Source organism: Crinia signifera, chromosome 3 (assembly GCF_055691185.1).
Source record: "Crinia signifera chromosome 3, ASM5569118v1, whole genome shotgun sequence".
In the NCBI taxonomy this organism is placed as follows: Eukaryota; Metazoa; Chordata; class Amphibia; order Anura; family Myobatrachidae; genus Crinia; species Crinia signifera.
Window position 1 is genome coordinate 100,127,699 of NC_139219.1, and position 12,328 is coordinate 100,140,026.

A 12,328-nucleotide genomic window follows, 5' to 3' on the forward strand; every position below is an offset into this window, starting at 1 on the left:
AAACAGTTTCTTAGGTCGTACATTATTTTTGTGTTTTGCTATATGTTATGTCCTTTAATTAAAAAACAAATAGTTCTTTTCTTTCCTGTTGTATATTGACCCAACTCTCACCTCCACATCCATTTGAGACCTATCTCCTCCTAAATTAATTTCATTATGTGGATTAATATTTGGCCTATATAATTATCACTTTATTAGCTTTTCACAAATATTCCCATTTTTCCCCTTCCCCATACATTGATTATATGAGTTGCAAGAGTTAGCACTGGGTCAATATATAGTAAGAATAACCTGGGGCAGAACTACAACTTTGTGGGCCCATAGCAAACTTTTGAAAGGACCCCCATTCTACAGTGAGGGAAGGTACAGGGTGATGCTCACATGGGTAACGTGGGGAGAAAAGGGGTAACAAAAACATTCATACTGGGGTGGGGGGTACAGGGTGACACCTACAGGGGTAGGAGGTGTATAAATAAGGTCATACACAAGGATGGGAAGTTGATTGGGTACAGTATTTGTGACATCCTGTACCAGCCTCAGAACTATAAGTGTATAGTGTCACATACCTCCCAACATGCTCCTCTCCACGAGGGACACTTTGCTCTGTTTCTGGACTTCCCTCTTAATGTATGATTGCTGTCACCTGTTTTAAACAGGTAAATGGATAAGAAGTCCAGAAACAAAGCAATGTGTCCCTCCTGGAGAGGGTCATGTTGGGAGGTATGGTGTCATACATGGGGGTGGGTGTAGACTGTACAGGGGTCACACACAGGGGATGAGGAGAAAACAAGGTGTCAAATACACACTAGGATAGGGGTCACACACAGAGGAAGAGAGTGGGGGACATGGGTGAAACACACAGGTAGGGGATACACCGGGTCATACAAGAGGGATGAGGAGGTTAGGAAGACAAGGTTTTACACACACCCATACAGGGGTAGTGGGGCACAGGGGGTTAAACACTGGGGACACCAATCTGTGGAAACCATGACAAAATCTGCATTTACTGTATATTACATGTATATCAAAGTTTTTTTTTTCTTGCTCCCTAGTTTTATCTTTAATGTATCACATAAATTTGAGTAGAATTTATTATGAGAAAGACCATACACAGTCCAAACAATGGAACTGTCTCAATTTTTTTTTAGTATTATATACATTGGTATTAAACTTTCCATTGAAGACTAGCTAAGCCTAGTGATTGCCTCTGTCTTTCTGTATGTGTGAAAGACAGAGATGTAGTTTAACTCGCTGCCAGCAGATGGCAGTGTTTCGGTTACACAAGGACACACAAATATATATATATATATATATATATATATATATATATATATATATATATGAAAAAGAATTTATCGGAGAGCGCTAAACCTAGTACCACCTAGTCAATCATACACTGGTTATTGAATAAAACACCAATCACATTTCGTATGACAATTCTTTGTCCCCTTCCAGAATGATACATGAGATTCGTTCAAGATCAAAGTCCTTTATTAAAACCCAACGCGTTTCGTCAGAACGACTTCATCAGGGGTGTGACTAAAAGTGGTACAGAAAGAAAAACAGGGGGAGTACTTTAAGTAGTACAGTACATAGTGTCCATAGTAATACAGGAACGTACAAACAATTTACAGTACATAGTATCCATAACAATACAGAAACGTATGAACGATTTACAAAATATATACTGTACATACCGAAAGAAATGTATTATTAGGCCAGCATGGTGGCTAACAATTCCTTCAGGACAAGGTAAAATCTAAAAATATAAAAAAAAAAGGTACTTATGTAGTATCTGGGCGTCCGATTTTGTGATTGTATGCCTTACCTTAAGGCATATAATCAGATGCGATGCGATTCGATGCGATTTTGCATAGGATTCAATGTTAAGAAGGTCCTGTTCATTTCCCCACTATCCAAGTGGGCAAAGAGTTGATTTTATATAGCGTGGCGAGCGCAGCGAGCCACCGAGCCCGAAGCGTGGCGAGCGAACGCATATTTCTTAAAAAGTATTCTGTGTCCCCTCGCGGGGCTCACTACGCTTCAGGCTCGGGGGCTCGCTACGCTCGCCACAGGTTTATATCCAACTCCATGCCCACTTGGATAGTGGGGAAAGGAAAAGGACCCCTTTTTCCCATTGAATTCTATGTTAAAATGGACTCAGACCATTTTAACATTGAATCCTATGGAAAAATCTTGACCATCGCATCGCATACGATTTGGTCGCATGCGATGCGATCCGATTTCTAAATCGGACGCCCAGATACTACATAAGTACCAAAAAAAATTCTATAATCACGATGATGAAAAAATACGAGAGAAAGAGCAAGCAAGAACACTTAAAGACTGGCAGGTGACAAAATTACATACCAGTGAGGTGATGGATTTAAGGGAAGCCAATCCGGCTTATTGTACTAGATACTCCTGTAAGGGTGAGGTCCTTGAATGTTGGGCTCACAGGGCCTGAAATTGTTACATCACCACTATATTATCTAGTACACTAAGCCGGATTGGCTTCCCTTAAATCCATCACCTCACTGGTATGTAATTTTGTCACCTGCCAGTCTTTAACCCCTTCCCGACATTTGACGTACATTTACGTCATGGTCGGGAAGCACTTCCCGACACATGGCGTAAATGTACGTCATGGATTTAAACTGTCACCGCGTCTATAGACGCGGTGACAGTTTCAACATGTCTGCTGTCCCTGACAGCAGACATGTCCGTGCATGCCCAGGGGGGGCTGCGATGCCGCCCCCCCGTCGGCGATCGCTGTGATTGGCTGTTCAGTGTGAACAGCCATTCACAGCGTTTTCCTGTGTCACCGGCGAATAACGTTCGCCGGTGACACGGGATCAGAGGTGATTGGTGCTCTAAAGTACAGCACCAATCACCGCGGGGTGTAAGGGTGACACTGGTGTCACCCCACCTCACCCCGCCCGCCCCCAAAGGCCGTGATTGGTCCGTCGGACCGACGGACCAATCACAGCCAAGGAGGGGGATTTAAACTAACGGTGACTGCACTGCAGACGCCATTCCGGTCTGGAATAGCGTGCAGTGCGGTCACCGTACCCCCCTGCCGCCATATACTGACCAGAACCTTGCTCCATACTTACCTGATCGCTGCTTCATCACTGCTTGATCACTGCTTGATCTGTGCTTGTAGTGTGCTGGATGCTTCCTGGATCCTGTTGCTACTTGTGCCTTCCTGTGCTGTGAAATTGTGCTGCTGCAGTGTAATAGCTAGATAGAGAGATAGATAGAGAGAGATAGAGAGATAGAGAGAGATAGAGAGAGAGATAGAGAGAGAGATAGTGTCAGAGAGTGCTATATTTTGTGCTGCTGCAGTGTGATATAGTTATAGATAGAGAGAGAGAGATAGAGAGAGAGAGATAGATAGAGAGGCCTAGTGACAGAGTGCTATATTTTGTGCTGCTGCAGTGTGATAGTTATAGAGAGATAGAGAGAGATAGAGAGAGATAGAGAGAGAGAGATATAGAGAGATAGTGACAGATTGTGCTATATATTTTTTATATAACTGACTGCTGCCCCCTCCTTTTGTGCTGATCAGTATAAATTAACTGATCAGCAACTTTTTGGGGGCGCAGGTTTTTTTTTATATATAGATATACCTGTCAGTGCTGCTGCTGTAGTGTCATAGAGTGATAGATAGTGAGAGATAGAGAGATAGAGAGAGATAGTGACAGAGAGTGATAGAGAGTGCTAAATTTTGTGTCTGCTGCCCCCGCCTTTTGTGCTGATCACTATATCTGAGGTGATCAGCAACTTTTTTGGGGGTACAGAGGTTTTTTTTTTTTTATATATACCTGTCAGTTGCACTGTCAGTTGCACCAAAGGTTGTGCACCTGCTGCACCTCACTGGTAATCAGTGTCGCATCACTGATCACCTTTTTTTTTTGTGTGTGTGCTGTGGGGTCTTTTTTTAATTTTTTTTTTACACACACTGTGATTTTGTGGGTGTCCTGTGGCCGCTGTGCGCTGATCAGTGACGTACATCACTGATCATCTTTTTCGGCACAGGGTTGGTCTATTTTTTTTTTTTTTTTTGATCAAATTCCTGTTGCCTTTGAGCGCTGTTCAGTGACAGACGTTACTGACCAACATCTGTGCTCAATTTTTGGCGCAGGACCTTTTTTTTTTTTTTTTTTTAACCCCTTCAATTTTTTATTTTTAACCCCTTCATTTTTTTTTTTTTTTATTGGTATAAAGTATTTTTTTTTTTCTGCACTACATACACACTACACACTACATACCCCCCGGGTTGAAATAAAGTTTGTACCCCCCCCTACACTATACACGTGTTGAAACATTTCACTACCAGTAACACAAAAATAAAAATGGCATCCCAAATGTCCTCCCAAATGTCCTCCCAAATGTCCTCCCAGTCATCCAGGAGAATGTATTCAGTGGAGGAGGCATATGCCATGCTTGCCTCTGACTCAGACACAGCCAGTGATGCAAGCGGGGAATTTGAAGGATTCGTCTTAAGCTCCTCTTCCTCCTCTGGTGATGAGGGACCCCCTCAAAGACGCCCCCGTAGAGCAGCTGAGACCCCCCCCCCAACAATTGATCTCGTATGGACCCCACCACCAGACAATTTTGAGCCCCAGGTTCCTGAGTTTTTGGCCATGCCAGGAATCCAATTTGATTCCACAGGTCTCAGAGAAATTGACTTTTTCAAATTATTTTTCTCTGATGATTTTATAAATTTAATGGTGGACCAAACTAATTTATATGCCCAGCAGTTTATTGCTCAAAACCCCACGTCATCATTTGCTAGGTGGACCCCTGTAGATGCAGTAGAGATGATGACGTTTTGGGGTCTGGTGTTTCATATGGGCATAGTAAAAAAGCCAGAAATTAGGCAATATTGGAGTACAGATGTTCTGTACAGTACTCCATTTTACCGTATGGCCATGACCCGGACTCGATTTGAGACAATTCTTAAATTTATACATTACACCGATAATGCACAGTGCCCACCCAGAGATGATCCCACCTTTGACCGGCTATTCAAAGTCAGGCCGGTCATTGATCATTTCAGTGCCAAATTTGAAGAGGTGTACATCCCTGAAAAATTTATTTGTATCGACGAGTCCCTTATACATTTTAAAGGAAGGGTTAAATTCCGCCAGTACCTTCCCAGTAAGAGGGCAAGGTATGGCATAAAAATTTATAAACTGTGTGAAAGCACCTCAGGGTACACCCACAGGTTTAGGGTTTATGAAGGGAAGGATTCAAGAATTGAACCGCCAGAATGCCCCCCCTCCCTCGTAGGTGTTAGTGGGAAAATTGTCTGGGATTTAGTGCACCCCTTCCTGGATAAAGGTTATCACCTCTATGTGGATAACTTTTACACTAGCATCCCCCTGTTTAAGGCCCTTGGTTCAAGAGGTACAGCAGCTTGCGGTACTGTGCGCAAGAACCAAAGAGGCCTCCCAAAAACGCACATTGCCCAAGTAATGAGAAGGGGTGAAAGCAGGGGAATATGCAACGAAAATATGTTGTTGGTCAAATATAAGGACAAGAGGGATGTCCTTATACTGACAACAATTCACGGAGACAGTACCACCTCCATCCCTGTACGAGGTACCAGTACCCACACCTCCAAACCTAATTGTATCCTGGATTACAATAGGTACATGGGCGGAGTGGATCTTTCAGATCAGGTACTGAAGCCGTACAGTGCCCTGCGGAAAACAAAAATCTGGTACAAGAAGGTGGCCGTGTATATCATCCAGATGGCACTGTATAACGCTTACGTGCTATTCCGTTCTACCGGCCAGAGGGGGACATTTATGCACTTTCAAGAGGAAGTCATAAAGGGCCTAATATTTGGGAACCAGCAGGCAGAGGGCCCCAGTACTTCTAGTACTGGCCCCCGTATTGTACCAGGGCAGCATTTTCCTGATGAAATCCCCTCCACTGGAAAAAAGGGCAGGACACAAAAAAGGTGCAAAGTTTGCTATAAAAAGGGAATAAGAAAGCAAACTATTTTCCAGTGTGACACTTGCCCCGACAAACCCGGCCTATGTATAAAGGAGTGTTTTAAAATATACCACACATCTATGGAATATTAGGTTCATAATTTCACCGTGCTTCGGGGGTCTTGCAAATGCCACATAGCACCCACCATTCATTCCACCAGAATCTGAGCCGCAAAATCCAAAAATCACTCCTTCCCTTCTGAGTCCTGCCATGCACCCAACTGGTATTTTTTGGTCACATGTGAGGCATTGCCGTACTTGGGAGATATTGGGGCACAGATTTTGGGGTGCTTTTTCTCCTTCATTCCTTGTGAAAATGAAAAATTTTGAGCCAGAACTGCATTTTTGTGTAAAAAAATGTAATTTTTCATGTTCACTGCCCAGTTTTATCAAAATTGGTGAAACCCCTGGGGGTTTGAAATGTACACTATACCCCTAGATGAATTCCCTGAGGGGTGTAGTTTGCAAAATGGGGTCACTTGTGGGGGGGTTCCACTGTATTGGTGCTTTGGGGGTCTTGCTAATGCGACATAGCACCCACCATCATTCCACCAGAATTTGTGCTGCAAACTCCAAATATCACTCCTTCCCTTCTGAGTCCTGCCACTTTTTGGTCACACATGAGGCATTGCCATACTCGGGAGAAATTGGGGCACAGATTTTGGGGTGCTTTGTCTCCTTCATTCCTTCTGAAAATGAAAAATTTTGAGCCAGAACTGCATTTTTGTGTAAAAAAATGTAATTTTTCATTTTCACTGCCCACTTGTATCAAAATTGGTGAAACCCCTGGGGGTTTGAAATGTACACTATACCCCTAGATGAATTCCCTGAGGGGTGTACTTCGCAAAATGGGGTGACTTGTGGGGGGGTTCCACTGTATTGGTGCAACATAGCACCCACCATTCATTCCACCAAAATCTGTGCTGCAAAATCCAAAAATCACTCCTTCCCTTCTGAGTCCTGCCATGCACCCAACTGGTATTTTTTGGTCACATGTGAGGCATTGCCGTACTTGGGAGATATTGGGGCACAGATTTTGGGGTGCTTTTTCTCCTTCATTCCTTGTGAAAATGAAAAATTTTGAGCCAGAACTGCATTTTTGTGTAAAAAAATGTAATTTTTCATGTTCACTGCCCACTTGTATCAAAATTGGTGAAACCCCTGGGGGTTTGAAATGTACACTATACCCCTAGATGAATTCCCTGAGGGGTGTAGTTTGCAAAATGGGGTCACTTGTGGGGGGGTTCCACTGTCTTGGTGCTTGGGGGGTCTTGCTAATGCGACATAGCACCCACCAAAATTCCACCAGAATCTGAGCTGCAAAATCCAAAAATCACTCCTTCCCTTCTGAGTCCTGCCATGCACCCAACTGGTATTTTTTGGTCACATGTGAGGCATTGCCGTACTCGGGAGAAATTGGGGCACAGATTTTGGGGTGCTTTTTCTCCTTCATACCTTCTGAAAATGAAAAATTTTGAGCCAGAACTGCATTTTTGTGTAAAAAAATGTAATTTTTCATGTTCACTGCCCACTTGTATCAAAATTGGTGAAACCCCTGGGGGTTTGAAATGTACATTATACCCCTAGATGAATTCCCTGAGGGGTGTAGTTTGCAAAATGGGGTCACTTGTGGGGGGGTTCCACTGTCTTGGTGCTTGGGGGGTCTTGCTAATGCGACATAGCACCCACCAAAATTCCACCAGAATCTGAGCTGCAAAATCCAAAAATCACTCCTTCCCTTCTGAGTCCTGCCATGCACCCAACTGGTATTTTTTGGTCACATGTGAGGCATTGCCGTACTCGGGAGAAATTGGGGCACAGATTTTGGGGTGCTTTTTCTCCTTCATACCTTCTGAAAATGAAAAATTCTGAGCCAGAACTGCATTTTTGTGTAAAAAAATGTAATTTTTCATGTTCACTGCCCACTTGTATCAAAATTGGTGAAACCCCTGGGGGTTTGAAATGTACACTATACCCCTAGATGAATTCCCTGAGGGGTGTACTTCGCAAAATGGGGTGACTTGTGGGGGGGTTCCACTGTATTGGTGCAACATAGCACCCACCATTCATTCCACCAAAATCTGTGCTGCAAAATCCAAAAATCACTCCTTCCGTTCTGAGTCCTGCCATGCACCCAACTGGTATTTTTTGGTCACATGTGAGGCATTGCCGTACTTGGGAGATATTGGGGCACAGATTTTGGGGTGCTTTTTCTCCTTCATTCCTTGTGAAAATGAAAAATTTTGAGCCAGAACTGCATTTTTGTGTAAAAAAATGTAATTTTTCATGTTCACTGCCCACTTGTATCAAAATTGGTGAAACCCCTGGGGGTTTGAAATGTACACTATACCCCTAGATGAATTCCCTGAGGGGTTTAGTTTGCAAAATGGGGTCACTTGTGGGGGGGTTCCACTGTCTTGGTGCTTGGGGGGTCTTGCTAATGCGACATAGCACCCACCAAAATTCCACCAGAATCTGAGCTGCAAAATCCAAAAATCACTCCTTCCCTTCTGAGTCCTGCCATGCACCCAACTGGTATTTTTTGGTCACATGTGAGGCATTGCCGTACTCGGGAGAAATTGGGGCACAGATTTTGGGGTGCTTTTTCTCCTTCATACCTTCTGAAAATGAAAAATTTTGAGCCAGAACTGCATTTTTGTGTAAAAAAATGTAATTTTTCATGTTCACTGCCCACTTGTATCAAAATTGGTGAAACCCCTGGGGGTTTGAAATGTACACTATACCCCTAGATGAATTCCCTGAGGGGTGTAGTTTGCAAAATGGGGTCACTTGTGGGGGGGTTCCACTGTCTTGGTGCTTGGGGGGTCTTGCTAATGCGACATAGCACCCACCAAAATTCCACCAGAATCTGAGCTGCAAAATCCAAAAATCACTCCTTCCCTTCTGAGTCCTGCCATGCACCCAACTGGTATTTTTTGGTCACATGTGAGGCATTGCCGTACTCGGGAGAAATTGGGGCACAGATTTTGGGGTGCTTTTTCTCCTTCATACCTTCTGAAAATGAAAAATTTTGAGCCAGAACTGCATTTTTGTGTAAAAAAATGTAATTTTTCATGTTCACTGCCCACTTGTATCAAAATTGGTGAAACCCCTGGGGGTTTGAAATGTACACTATACCCCTAGATGAATTCCCTGAGGGGTGTACTTTGCAAAATGGGGTGACTTGTGGGGGGGTTCCACTGTATTGGTGCAACATAGCACCCACCATTCATTCCACCAAAATCTGTGCTGCAAAATCCAAAAATCACTCCTTCCCTTCTGAGTCCTGCCATGCACCCAACTGGTATTTTTTGTTCACATGTGAGGCATTGCCGTACTCGGGAGAAATTGGGGCACAGATTTTGGGGTGCTTTTTCTCCTTCATACCTTCTGAAAATGAAAAATTTTGAGCCAGAACTGCATTTTTGTGTAAAAAATTTAATTTTTCATTTTCACTGCCCAGTTGTACCACAATTGGTGAAACCCCTGGGGGTTTGAAATGTACACTATACCCCTAGATGAATTCCCTGAGGGGTGTAGTTTGCAAAATGGGGTAACTTGTGGGGGGGTTCCTAAATTTTAGCATCTTATGGTGCCTAGAAACCTACATGGTGCCTAAAAAATAATCTCATAAAAAGGAGGCTCCAAAATCAAGTAGGTGCTCCTTCTATTATGAAGCCTGTGGTTTGGTCAACGTGCACACTAGGGCCACATATAGGATATTTTTGAAAACAAAAGAATTGGGGGAATCAATTTTTAGTCACATTTCTCTAGTAAAATGTACTGTGTTCCTTAGAAAAATGTATTAAAATTGCAAATCTGCAAAAAAAATGAAATTTTGAAATTTCTCCTACACTTTGTTTTAATTCCTGTGAAACACCTAAAGGGTTAACAAACTTCCAAAATGCTGTTTTGAATACTGTGAGGGGTGCAGTTTTTGAAATGGCATCATTTATGGGGGTGTCTCACATACAAGTCCCTCAAAGTCATATCAGAACTGAACTGGTCCCTAAAAAAATCAGTGTTTGAAATTTTCTTGAAAATTTGAGAATTTGCTATTCATATTGTAAGCCTCCTAGTGTCCAAAAAAATTAAAAGGAAGTTGAAATAATGATGGAAACATAAAGTAGACATATGGTCTATGTTAGTTATTAACTATTTTGAGTGGTATGATTATTTGTCTCACAAGCAGAAAATTTAACATTTTGCAAATTGCTAAATTTTCCATTTTTTCACGACATTTTGGTATTTTTCACAAAAAAACACAGACTGTATCGACCCAAATTTACCACTAATTTGAAGTACAATGTGTCACGAAAAAACAATCTCAAAATCACTGGGATAAGTAAAAGCAAAAAAAAGTTATCCCCACTTAAGTGAGACATGTCAGATTTGAAAAAAATGGCTCTGTCAGGAACGCAAAAACTAGCTCTGTCAGGAAGGGGTTAAATGTTCTTGCTTGCTCTTTCTCTCGTATTTTTTCATCATCGTAATTATTGATTTTTTTTTTATATTTTTATATTTTATCTTGTCCTGAATGAATTGTTAGCCGCCATGCTGGCCTAATAATAAATTTCTTTCGGTCTGTATATATTTTGTAAATCGTTCATACGTTTCTGTATTGTTATGGATACTATGTACTGTAAATTGTTTGTACGTTCCTGTATTACTATGGACACTATGTACTGTAATACGAAATGTGATTGGTGTTTTATTCAATAACCAGTGTATGTTTGACTAGGTAGTACTAGGTTTGGTGCTCTCCGATAAATTCTTTTTCGTGTATCTTTGTTGTTAGACTCTCACTAACAGGGGAGCCTTATCGGAGTAGCAGCTGATTATAAATTCTTTAGCGCAATACGAAGGCCATATTGTAATATATATATATATATATATATATATATATAGTAGTGGAGGATGGCAGCACGCAGAAAAAAATAGAAACAGCAGACCGGATTTAACCGACATTTCAAAGCCTGCAGGCCTTTTTATCAAGGTGCTCAGCACCTTGATAAAAAGGCCTGTGGGCTTTGAAACGTCATTTAAATCCGGTCTGCTGTTTCTATTTTTTTCTGAGTGCCGCCATCCTCCACTACTCTACATTAAGGGAAGGCAGCAGGGTATATTGCCAGCATTTAGTACACAAGACCTGCACTCTCACCTAGAGGTAACTGCTGGGGTGCCATATATAAAGCAGAGTGTAAGGCACAGTGTTCTAAACAAACAGGAACTCCCCTGTTTGGGGAAAAAAACAGCACTCACCAGACTTTAGCAATGTGGATATATATATATATATTTTTATATATACACACACCCACATAACGATGAAAATAAGTAAAGCTTATTGAAACGTTGACTGTACACAGGCTGCTGTTGTGAAATTATTATACCGGACCTTGCTGCTTATGCCGGACCTTGCTGCTATATATATATATATATATATATATATATACACCCACATAGCGGTGGGGGTGTCCAGCGCAGTCACTTTAGGTAACTGCTTCCTGGGAAGATAGTACAATAGACGATAGAGGTGGCACTCCAAAAGAACTCTGGCAAATGGTAAACGTAAGAATCTATTTGCAACGTTATAATACATATTTTTCAAGCATTTTCTCTATCGTCAATTTTATATAAATATGTATATATATATATATATATATATATATATATAGAGTCAAAGTCATGTTGCATCCACACCGCACTAGCATACTATAGCCACCATTTTAGTTCGCATATTTACGTAATTAGTGTATAGAAGCAAGTAGGAATATTGTGCAAACTCAGAGGGCAGCCATACTAATACACATAGACCCATACTCCACAACCACAAATAATAAAATAGTTATATGGATTAATATCGCTACACATAGTATTAGTGGTAATACACGTTCTCCCCTGGTCATTTTTGGTATCAATATGATCAGTCTCTCACTCGCAGCTCTCTGGTGTTGGTTTGAAATGCGCAGCATTTACCTGTCAAAAGTTATGGACAAAATATATATTTTAAGTTATACATTGCCATGAGGAAGGGATAACTGAAAGAGATCCAGCTGAATCCTTACTGTACCAATCAGGAGAAGCGAAACCTGACCTCTTGGCCAATGAATAACTTTACTGTACCCTATTATCTGGGCCCTATATATTGCTGCAACACAGGCCAGAAACGCTCTATTTGAACTGTGCCTCAGAACTGATTACAGATACTCGGTCTGAGTGGAGCGCCCACATGTTGAGAGATGGTAACTGTACTTTTGTATTGTTGTATTTGTACTGTGGCTGATTGTGCTTACTTCTGTTTTTCCCCTTTTCGTTAGTTA